Below are 12,104 nucleotides of genomic sequence, written 5' to 3' on the forward strand. Positions count from 1 at the left end.
TTCATGTCACTTATTGTTTCACATTTGCACTACAACTTTCTTGCAGAGCTTAGTCTTTTACCCTGTTTTTAGTTATCTGTTGGTTTTTGTTTTGTTTTATTCTTTGCATTTTCTGCCTTGACTGTATTTGCAAAATTTTCCAGGCTCTCACTCACAATTTCTATTCTATTGAGTCCTCTTTTTTCTCCGGACATCTCTTGCCCAGAGCTTCCTCATTCAAGGAATCTTCCAAATGTAGTTCACCTGAACTTTAGATAAAAGACACTGTCCATTATAGGGAAAGGAAGCTTCTCATGGTAGGCAACACTGGCTAGGGGTGCACTGCATGGCCTTGGGAAATCCCCCCACTTCCCTGGGCAGATAGGGTGGATGGCCAGTTTAGTTACAAAGGTCAGTGACCCTAGGAGTCCAATGTTCCAAAATCACAAGGCTTTCATAAAAGCCAGAATATACAGGTGAATCCCAATGTGGTTCTTAATAATATTCTCCTCCCATTACTACAATATCTGCAGCTCTAAATCACTCCTGACAGACTTAACAGAAGGACACAATCTGGCTGGTTCTGGTAGTTCTGCTCTATCTGTGTTCAGGCTAACTTGTAACCCAGGAACAAAATCACAGACCCAGAGAAACAGGTTGCCTGTGCTTCTCCTAGGGCTCTAAGGAAAAGCTCATTGGGGCATGATCTCATTCCCCTTGTTGTCCCCTGGAGGACACTGAAGCCAAGGAACTGACAGCCTGAAGATGAAGATTCTTTGCAGTATGTTCATTTTATAAATTAGTACATGCTTGGGTGTACTGTATGGCCTTGGGAAATCCCCTGCATGGTGCAAATGGATAAGTGTTCAGCTATTAACCAAAAGGTTGGAGGTTCAAGTCCACCCAGAGGCATCTTGGAAGAAAGGCCTGGTGATTTATTTCAAAAAACTCAACCACTGAAAACCATATGGAACACAGTTCTACTCTGATATACATGGGGTTGCCATGAGTTAGAGTTGACTCAGGGAAATAAATTAATGCACATTCCCAAGGACACCATATGGCTCCTCTCAGATTTCAGACCTCCCATTTGCTGCTTGATGCCTTTCTCAGCTGGTACCATGGGAAATAACATGAGGACTACTTCACTTCTCTGGATTAGCCTCCACTCCTGAGGAAAAAGGAGGTAAGGGAGGTGATTTCTTGGGCCCTCTGGCTCTGACATACTGTGGTCAGTCCCAGCAGACACCAGCAGACTTGGTTGGCATGTGACATCTTATTAAGGCATGCCTAGATCCACAGCCTTGGGAGGGAGAAGAGGGCAGAAATGGCTGGCACCTTGGGGTGCTCAGGAGCTTCGATGTCCCTATGGAGTTATACCCTATTGGGCTGCAGGGACCCATCTTATAACCCTGCCTCTATCATCACCAGATATGGGACACCTGGGGAAGGATGTGATCTTGGATGAGGTGAGGCAATGTTGCAGGGGCAGAAGGGTAACTTCACTCTTTCTGGTAAGGCAATACATCCTTCTAGAGGGGGACCTGAAGGCAATGTCTGTGTCTGTCACATCTTCTAGTAATGTACAGATCATGATTTTAATTGCCCTAGCCATCATTTGCCAAGAAGCTTGCAGGAATCCTACATCTGATAGCTCATTTACCAACTGAAACACATAGGTGCAAGGAATTGAGTAATGTGCCTATGATATGAGGACCAGGGGGAGAGGCATGCCCAAGCAATGTCATGAACACAAAGAAGAAAAAGCTGCAGTGACTTCTCTAGTGATGTGCCTAGTATGTGGGTTCAGAACTGTAACTGGAGCATCACTGGCTCAGATGAACACCTGCCAGGCAGCTGTGCCTGGTGCTCCCGTGGTGGCCAGGCTGAAGCATGAAGCACACGTGGGTGGAGGCACCAGCATCCCCTTTGCATGTAGCTCTCAGAAACAGCACAAATCGGAGTTCCAAATGTGGATGGCTCCATGCAGAGATAGGCAAGACCTCGGAAAAAATCCTGTGACTTCTACACCTCCAATAAACTTCAATCATTGTCCTATTTCTTTAATGGAAAGAAAAGGGAATGGTAGAGAGAGTTTGTCAGTCCCTTGGATTGAGAATCAACAGGAAAAGGCCACAGCTGGATGTAGGCATGACATAGGTATTTTTGTCAGGATTTCCATCTGGCATGTGTGTGTTTTTGTCCCCTTTTTGAGGCTGTGTCCAGCAACCAGCTGGGTGTGAATTAGCAATCGAACTTCATGAAATTAGAAGGGAGGAGGAAGAAACATTTTTATTGTGTCATCAGAAAAAAATAATGTTCTTGTACCTGGTGTGAATATCATGACCACAGAATTTTACACATTTTCCCCCCTCTCTACAAAACCCAGAGCTAAATCTGTCACCCCACATGGGTGGTAAATTCCACCTCAGTACTCCTTGGGGCTCCCCTACCTTTCCCATCCCTAGAAGCATATTTATGGAAAATAGTATCTCTGGCAAGCACTGAAATTATGCTCCTGTCCAAACATCTGACATCTTTTAGATAACTTTACCATAATAGCAACTCAAAAATACAAGTTAAGCTCATTAATTTTTTACTTAACACGTTTTGGCACTACATGAACATTCCAACTGTACCTTTCTTGCTTCCACTGAAAAACTAGTCTGTAATGTGCTGATAGTCATTATTTTCTATTTCTTCTCTTTCTACACTCAGTAGAACAAAATCTCACAGTCTGCCTTGACCCATGGAGGCTCTCTAATATGAAAGTATTAATTTTGCCTTGCTGAATGATGTCTCACAGGTGGCAATGGAAACTGCAATGGTAAATAAACATTGCTCAGTGACAACTCCCTTTAAGTGATGCCTAGAGCACATGCCATACCTACTATAATGTCTCTGCCCACTTCCACCTTGCCCCAGTTCCTGGGATTTATACAGGGCTAGGACATCAAGAACATCCTCTGAGCCCATGAAGAACCTCCAGTCCCAGCCCACTCACCAGGCCCAGTGTTTTGCCCCTGTTGACACCATCCCTTGAAGATGGTTGGAGGCCCAGGGTGGAGCATGTGCACACTTTTGCCCATGGCATCCTGACACCACTGAAGAAAAGACACACAGAGAGCCTGCTCAGACAGACAGCCTCCAGGAGAAACTGTCTCACATCTGCTTCCTTTCTGCAGCTGTAGCAAGAATGGAGGGAGAAGGAGAAGGAGAAGTCAGGAGTGAAATATCTCAATAAAAGCATCTTGCCTAACTCACAGCAAAGGCAGAACTGTGTTTCATTCCATGGTGAACATATCAATAAGTTGGCAAGGGATACCCAAGAATTTCATGTGCACACATTCTTGGAAGTCAGGTCAGATTAAAAATATATATATATATGATTGGTGCAAAGAAATAAAGCATGAAAATATTGCCAATGTGTGTGTGTCCAAGTTTTGTGGAAAAGAATGCATAATTCTTGTGGTCAATGGGATTGCAAAATCATGGCTCAGTGGAGGCAATGGGAGGGCTGCTCAACTCCTCTGGAAGGAGAGTGGTCTGAACATCTCCTGGGCCTGTGAATCAGGAGCCCTCAGAAGGACCTCAGCCTGTGGGTCAGCTCATGCTTAAGAAATTAATGAAACCATCCACTCTACATTGTCTCTTGCATACCAAGGAGGTCATCCAGCACTGTCCAGATATTAAAGCTCAACCAATACATCTAAAGATAAACAGGCACTGTCCAGCTCTCAGGTCCCCATGGGCTCTGCTTGAAACCACATCACTATATGGATGTGCTTTTAGGACATAATGTGATCATTCTGCCTTGTCCAGAGGTTTCCAGAGTACATGGGTCTGGCCTCAATCAACAGCACAGAAAATCTGCCCTGCCAATAGCATAGCAAGGCTCTGGACATCCCTGTCTGCCAAAGAGAATTCTATCTTCCAGTTTCCCTGAACTCTGTCCAGATATGATGACCCAGAAGAACAAGCATGCTCCCCAAAACCAATATTACACAGCGACACTAAAAATGACTGCGTGAAACTGATGTTTCTTCTGTACAAAAAAAAAAAAAAGAAAAGAAAAGAAAGAAAGAAAAAGAATGAATACTGTTAACATTATACGTTATGTTTTTTCCATATCCTTATTTTCAAATGGGGTTATTATGAGTCAAAAATCAGCTTGACATCACCTAGCAAGAACAACCCCAGAGGCTGTCTTTCAAAAAGAGCAAGGGTATATTCTCATGGTTTAAAATCAGGAAGGGTGTGCATTAGGGTTGTATCCTTTCACCAGACTTATTCAATCTATATGATGATCAAAAATCCAAGGAACTGCACTATATGAGAAGAATGTGGCATCAGGATTGGAGGAAGATTTATTAACAACCTGTGATATGCAGATGGTACAACCTTGCTTGCTGAAAATGAAGAGGATTTGAAGCACTGAATGACTGATGAGGATGAAAGACTACAGTCTTCAGTATGGATTACACCTCAACATAAAGAAAACAAAAATCTCCACTACTGGACTAATAAACAACATCATGATAAACAGAGTAAACATTGAAGTTGTCAGGGATTTCATTTTAATTGGATCTGCAGTCAACATTCATGGAAGCAGCAGTCAGGAAATCAGACATCATACTGCACTGGGAAAAATACGTTGCAAAAGACCTCTTTAAAGTGTTAAGCAAAGACCTTACTTTGAAGACTAAGGTGCACCTAATCCAAGCCATGGTATTTTCAATTGCCTTATATGCATGTGGAAACTGGACAATGAATAAAGAAGACGAGGGAAGAGTTGATGCCTTTGAATTGTCAAAGAATACTAAAAATACCATGGACGGCCAGAAGAATGAACAAATCTGTTCTGGAAGTTGTGCAGCCAGTATGCTCCTTGGAAGCAAGACTGGCCAGATTTCGTGGGCCATGTTGTCAGAAGGGACCATTCCCTGGAGAAGGATAGCATGCGTGGTCAATTAGAGGGTCAGTGAAGTATGGGAAGACCTTCAATGAGATGGATTGACCTAGTGACTGCAATGATGGGCTCAATACTAGCAAGGATCATTGGGATGACACAGGACCAGGCAGTGTTTCGTTCTGTTACTCATAATGTTGCTGAGTCAGAATCGGCCTGATGGCACCTAAGAACAACAACCATGTTCAAATATTTACAAAGACATAAGAGTCAGGGAAATAACTTGTCTTTCCTAAAGGACTGCTTGATGTTCTCTTTTAAGTTAAGAGCTGACATTTTTTTATTTGTTAAAAAAAAAAAAAAAAAAAATCTTAGCTGTAGAGTAATTATAGTTAAACCCAGTATTTACTTTAACTCAGGTTCTTGATCTATTTATTTATCTTCCCCACTTTTCTGCAAGCATTTGCCAATCTGTTTGGTTCTATTTTAACTTGTTATGTGATTATTCCAAGGTACCTACAATTCCTTATGGAATCAAGGAAGAAATTAAAAGTAAGCAAGCAAGAAGTCACTTGTAAATAAGCAAGCACAAGGCATAGTATTTGAGCCTGTAATCCTGAATAGGCCTTCTGGAAAACTGAGAGGTGGAAGTGGCAGGAGAACGAGTAAACCATCTAATAAAACTTTCTATTGTCCATACAGGGAAGCATTTGGTTTCACTAGCTCTTGAACAGAGAAGAGCACTGAATGTTTCAACTATTACTGTGTAACAAATCACCCCACAACTTAATGCTTTCAAACAACCACAAACATTTTACTATCTCTCCTGATTTCCAAGGAGGACTCAGCTGGGTCGTCTGGCTTAGAGTGCTCTGCAGTTGTAATAAGAAGGTGCCTAGAGCTGCTGTGGGCTGGCTAGACATCACTTCATGTTGTCTTGGACCTTTCTATATATTCTCTCTCCATGGACTAGTTTGTGCTTACTCACAGTACGGTGGCCCTAAGAATATAGTACCTTTTCCACTGGCTCAGGTCTCCAGTAAGGGCATCGCAATAAATCCCACAGAATCTGCACCACTCTTCTAACTTACACTAGAGAGAGATACACCATCATTTCTCTGTACTCTATTAGTTGACCAGTCACAAAAGTGGACCTAGATTCAGAGTGGCATAAGTCTCACCACATGATGAGAAGAGTGCTAAAGGATTTATGGGTATATGTTAAAGACTGACACACCTTGGTATGCAAAGATCTGCTGACTCCAAAGCTTATCTCCTGGATAGGGTCAGAGTGCTAGCTGAGGTCAGTGGTGATTAGGTGGAGAATATCTTCCAAGCAGGAGGCCTGGGTTCCAGTCACAACCAATGCCCCTTTTGCTTCACCACCACTCATTAGTCACCAGGAGCTTGAGAGTTGCTATGATGCTGAACAGGTTTCATCACAGCTTCCAGACTAAGACAGACTAGGAAGAAAGATCTGGCAATCTACTTCTAAAAAATCAGCCCATGAAAACCCTATGGATCACAATGATCCAATTCCATTGTGCATGGGGTTGCCATGAGTCAGGGATTGACTCAAAGGCAGTTAACAACGAGGTCAGAGTTAGGAAGAATGTGGATGATTTGGATCATATAAAATAACATCACTAGGCACACATAAAAGAACTCTGGTGGCACAGTTTGTGAGGTATTTGGCTGCTATCCAGAAAGTTGGCGGTTCAAACCCACCAGCTGCTCCATGGGGAAAAGCTGAGGCAATCTACTTCTGTAAAGATTTACAGCCTTGGAAACTCAATGGGGATGGATATGAGTTGGAATCAACTTGGTGGCAGTGGATTAGGCACATGTTAGACTGATTTTGTTTCACATTGTCTAGGGAAGTTCAATAAAGAGAACTGGGCTTTCTGTTACCCATGAGAGTTAAATTGTACTGACAGCTAGAGAAGAAAAAAATATATTCCACCGTGAGAAGAATCCCCCATCAATATGTGTACCACGCAGACCATTCCCAGAGTCCTCCAGCACACAGGCAACCTGAGTGGGCAGCCAGTCCTATATGCCCCCAGGCCAAGCATTTGCCAGGCTTCTGGCAGGGGCCTGGCTCCACAGGGAGAGTAAGGGCTGCCCACAGACATTTCTGCCTCCCTCCTTTGCCAAAAGCATGTTTAGCTTTTGCTTTCCTGGGAACAATGGGAAGACAGAGTCTAATTAGCCTCTGGTTCCAAGGCTAGAAGTATAAGACAATATGTACTTTCTTATTTAAAAAAATAAAGAGATAGAAAGGAGGGAAGGGAAGGAAGGAGGGAGGGAGGAAACAGGAATGAAGGGAGAGAAGGAAGAAACAGAAAGGAAGGAAGGGAGGGAGGGTGGGAAGGTGGGAGGAGGAAAGGACAGAATAAAGGAAGAAGCCTAGTAATTAACTTTCTACCCTCAAATCCACCCCTTTTTTTTCAACTAGCTAGAAATATTACCTTCAAATACTATACCAGTTTTTGAGGAATTTGGATCCTTGTGATTTAGGAGTGAGAGTAAGTTAATTTGTGTGCCACATACCATGGAGATCCCATGAAGAGGAGATTCACACTTCTGCAGCCTAACTGAGCCTGTGCCCAAGGCTCTGATGCCCTCCTTCTCAGTGGCCAAGGCCTCTACTCTAGCCTCTTTTGGCCCTAGATTATCCTGGACCTGTCCCTCCAAATCCCAGGCCATGAGCCAGGCCAATGCTGGGTAGCCCCCCAGCCCATTGTGCCAGTGCTTCAAGCAGGTCCCCTCTTGTCCATACCAGAATGATTCTCCATCCTAAACAGTCAGCATCCATGGCTGCCTCAGTCTTTGAAATCCATCCTTTCAGCTCAGAATCCAGAGTAACACTCCACGGCCAAGTTAAAGACAGAGGTGACATTCTGCACCACTCAAGACATTACTCTCTCTGAGGACCACTCTATTGGTTGACCAGTCACAAAAATGGACCTAGATTCATAGTAGCATAAGTCTCACCACATGATGAGAAGAGTGCTAAAGGATTTATGGGTATATATTAAAAACTGACACACTCAAACCTTTTGCAAAATCAACTCTCTAATACCTCTTGTAAGGTCAGAGTTAGGGGTGTGTGAGTGATTTGGGTCCCATAACACAACCCACAAGTGAGTTTTCTGAGTTATGATAGAAATTTTAGGCATGTGATATAGTATGCAATACAAAGCTTTGTTGTTTTGACTTGAATTTAATTTGTTGCTTCTTTCTCAATCCTCTTATCACAGAGTGGTTAAAAAACAAAATAAAACCAGTTGCTGTCAAGAGGGATCACTATGAATCAGGTCTGACTTGATGGCACATAACAACAACAACAGCCGTCAAGTTGACTCTGACTCATGGAGACCTCATGTGCGTCAGAGTAGAACTATGTTCCACCAGGTTTCAGTCACTGATTTTTCAGAAGTAGATCACTAGGCCTGTCTTGCTAGGCACTTTTGGGTAGACTCAAACCCCAAGCACTCAACCATTTGCACCACGTGGGGACCTAGGGTTATTCCCATCCCCCCTAAAAAAAGAAATACTAAACTCACTGCCATCAAGTTGATTCTGACTCATAGCGACCCCCTTTGGGTTTCCAAGATGGTAAATCTTTACAGAAGTAGATTGCCCAGTCTTCCTTCCAGGAGTGACTGGTGGGTTTGAACCACCATCCTTCTGGTTAGTGGTCAAATGTCTTAGGCACTATGCCACCTAAAACTCAGCTTTCAGGTGACACAAATATCTTGGGGTAATGAGGTTTAGTATCCAACGGGAGTGCACAGCTATCTAAGAATGACTCTTTCACTATAAAGAAGCTGTCTCTCCGAAGGCCTGGCCCTACACATGCCTCTAAGGCCACATCTGGGTGAGAAACAGGTGCTCTGTCTTAGGCCCCATATGACTTGTGTTTCCTGCAGAGCATGGGATGGGTAGGCTCTGGGGTCAACAGGCCTCATCTGCCCCCTGGAAGGCACCAGAAGCCAGCCCTTCACAAACGAGCCCTCCAGGCAGATATTATTGCCAGCAGCTGGGCCTTTGTGCTAGAGGCCCCTGGGGTCCCACAATCTGCAAAAGTTCCTGACATTCGACTGCCCTCCCCACTCCCGTTCACACATGTGATGGATGCCAGGACAACTGTCGCTGGCTGGCCTGTCAGTTGCCCCTAATCCTGCTTATCACTGAAGCCATCCCTCTCTGTGGAGACAGAATAAAGAAAGGGTGAGAGAGAAGGTGTTTTCTGAGCTTGCTCTTCCCATTCTGAAACTTGCGGTGGACAAATTACCTCTATCAGCAGTTTAGAAAGTATTTCAGAGAGAAAGGGATTTCAGAGAGCCTGGAAATTACAACTGACCCTGCAAAAACTACCATGTAATGTTCCTATTTCATATGGATCCAAGTATCCTCACTCTTGGCTAAACTGAAAATTATCCTCTCAAAAAGAGCAGCCAAATAATGTTGCTGATAACTTTGCTTAGTTGGTTCTTTTTTTTTTTTTTTTTTTTCCCCCAATTCCTGCCATGGATAACATATGCCTCCAAAACTTTGTCCTGATTTTCCATCCTTGCTAAATTCAACTTGCTTTGGAAGATGCTTTACAAATGTTGCCTGCTGTGGGATACTGCCACCCACGAGCACCACCTCACATGAAAGCCACCTAGACTGCAGCCAACCACCAGAGCCAAGCACTGGAGCTAAACTTGGCTATGGGCTGAATTTTGCTGCTGTGCAAAAACACCTATGAGTTTCTCATTATCTATCTGTCTCTTGTATGTATGAAAACAAATTTCTTTACATGAAGATCATTTGAAAACCTATCCAGGAAGCATTATCATCTGGACCCAGAGCCAAATAGACAGGATTCATCACTGTTATCTGTTGTACTTCCCCCAGCAATGCCCCTTCACCTTCCTGTGGGTGGACCATACTTCTGTGAGCCAGAGATAGTGTGCAGCTCCCAGGGCAGTGTGAGAATCTGTGTAGAAGCCTCCTGAGGGACTCATTCCTAAGTGATTGACTCCAAGGCAGTCAGTGACCATGTGATTCCTGCAGATGCCCTTCATGTCCCATCCATGCTCCACAGAGCAGAGCTCAAGCACTGCTCATTGCCACTGACATCAGCAGAATAATTAGCTGGCTTGCTAAATTCTCTGAAGTTCCATGTTGTATTTGGAGGAACAATCCTGCTACATCTGACATTGTGTGAAAAACACACCCAACAAATGACAATTACTCTATAGCCCTACAAATTCTGAGAGGCTGTTGGTAGAATTCTCACCATCCATCCAGGAGACCCAGGTTCAATTCCTGGCCGATGCACCTTCTGTGTAGCCACCACTTCTCTGTCAGTAGAAGTTTGCACAATGTTGTGATGCTAAACAAGTTTTAGCAGAACTTCCAGACTAAGATGCACTAGGAAAATCAGCTAATGAAAACTCTAAGACATTGGGAGGAGCACAAGTGTTAAAGACATCAAAGGAAAATACTGTTGCATACCAAATCCTGCAATAACAGTAATAACCAAAATCTACAAGTGGATACATAGCTAGATACACAAGCTGAACAGGGGTGGGAAGTTATATGGGACTATACCCACAAACAAATATAAGTTTCACAGAGGATATTTCTATGTATGTATTTATATATGCTATGAATATATCCACAAGCACAGTAAAGCACATAGGGGGCAAAGATATGAAAACTTCCTAGCCACCACCAAACACCTTGAGGGAATGAGTTGCTAAGCCTGGGGTCTCAGGAACATATTCTCAGGGGGCTTCAAAGTCAATTGGTATAACATAGTCCACAAAGACAGTGTTCTATATCCTATTTTGGTGAGTAATGACTGAGGTCTTAAAAGCTTGTGAATGGTCATCTAAGGTGCAACTCTTGGTCTGTCCCATCTTGAAACAAAGAAGAGTGAAGAAAATCAAAGACTTAAGGAAATAATTGGTCCAAAGGACTAATGGACCATGTTAACCCAGACAGAGGAGCAGTCAGCCACAGGGATCCAGGTAAGGGTGGTATGAGGCATTTCCAACAGGGAGACAAACCTGTCTGTTGGTTTGTCCTACCGTGGTGACATGTTGATGTGAGTTTTGAGGCTGAGCCACTGGTGTTTCAAACCCAGAGGGATGCACATGGTGCACAAGTCTCAGCCCAGCTTACAGACTGCGACAGACTAGGAAGAAGGAAAAGGCCATCCACTTCTGAAAGAATTGGCCAGAGAAAACCTTATGAATAGCAAAAAACACTGTTTGATATATTACCTTGCAACTTTATAGTCCGGTTAGGTTAGAAGGATCTCAAAATAGGACTGGGAAAGAGCTGCATCATCCGAGTAAACCCAACCTTACTCATATGGATAAGGTCAACTTTCGAGATCTCCATTTGCGGATGTGGCACCACTCAAATTGAAGAGAAACAGCCGCAGACATCCATTAATCATCGGAACATGGAATGTACGAAGTATGAATCTAAGAAAATTGAAAGCTGTCAAAAATTAAATGGAATGCATAAAAGTTGATATCCTCAGCATTAGTGAGCTAAAATGGACTGGTTTTGGCCACTTTGAATCAGATAACCATGTGATCTACTATGCCAGGAATGGCAGTTTGAAGAGGAATGGCATGACATTCATCAAAACAAAGGATGTTTCAAGATCTGTCCTGAAGTACAATGCTGTCAGTGATAGGATAATATCCATACACCTACAAGGAAGTCCCGTTAATATGACTATTATTCAAATTTATGCCCCAACCACCAAAGCCAAAGATGAGGAAATTGAAGATTTCTATCAACTCCTACAGTCTGAAATTGACCGAACTTGCAATCAGGATGTGTTAATTATCACTGGTGACTGGAATGCAAAAGTTGGAAACAAATAATCACCAGTAGTTGGAAAATTTGGCCTTGGTGACAGAAATAATGCTGGAACTCGCATGGTAGAGTTTTTCAAGACCAACAACTTGTTCATTGCAAACACCTTTTTTCAACAACACAAACGGCAGCTCTACACATGCACTTCACCAGATGGAACACACAGGAATCAGATTGACTACATTTGTGGCAAGAGGAGGTGGAAAAGCTCAATATATTCAGCCAAGACGAGGCCAGGAGCTGATTGTGGAACAGACCATCAACTGCTCATATGCAAGTTCAACTTGAAGTTAAAGACAATTAAAACAAGTCCAAGAGAGCC

This window comes from Orycteropus afer, unplaced genomic scaffold (genome assembly GCF_000298275.1).
Source record: "Orycteropus afer afer isolate SDZICR_OR568_19922 unplaced genomic scaffold, OryAfe1.0 scaffold00156, whole genome shotgun sequence".
Taxonomy (NCBI): Eukaryota; Metazoa; Chordata; class Mammalia; order Tubulidentata; family Orycteropodidae; genus Orycteropus; species Orycteropus afer.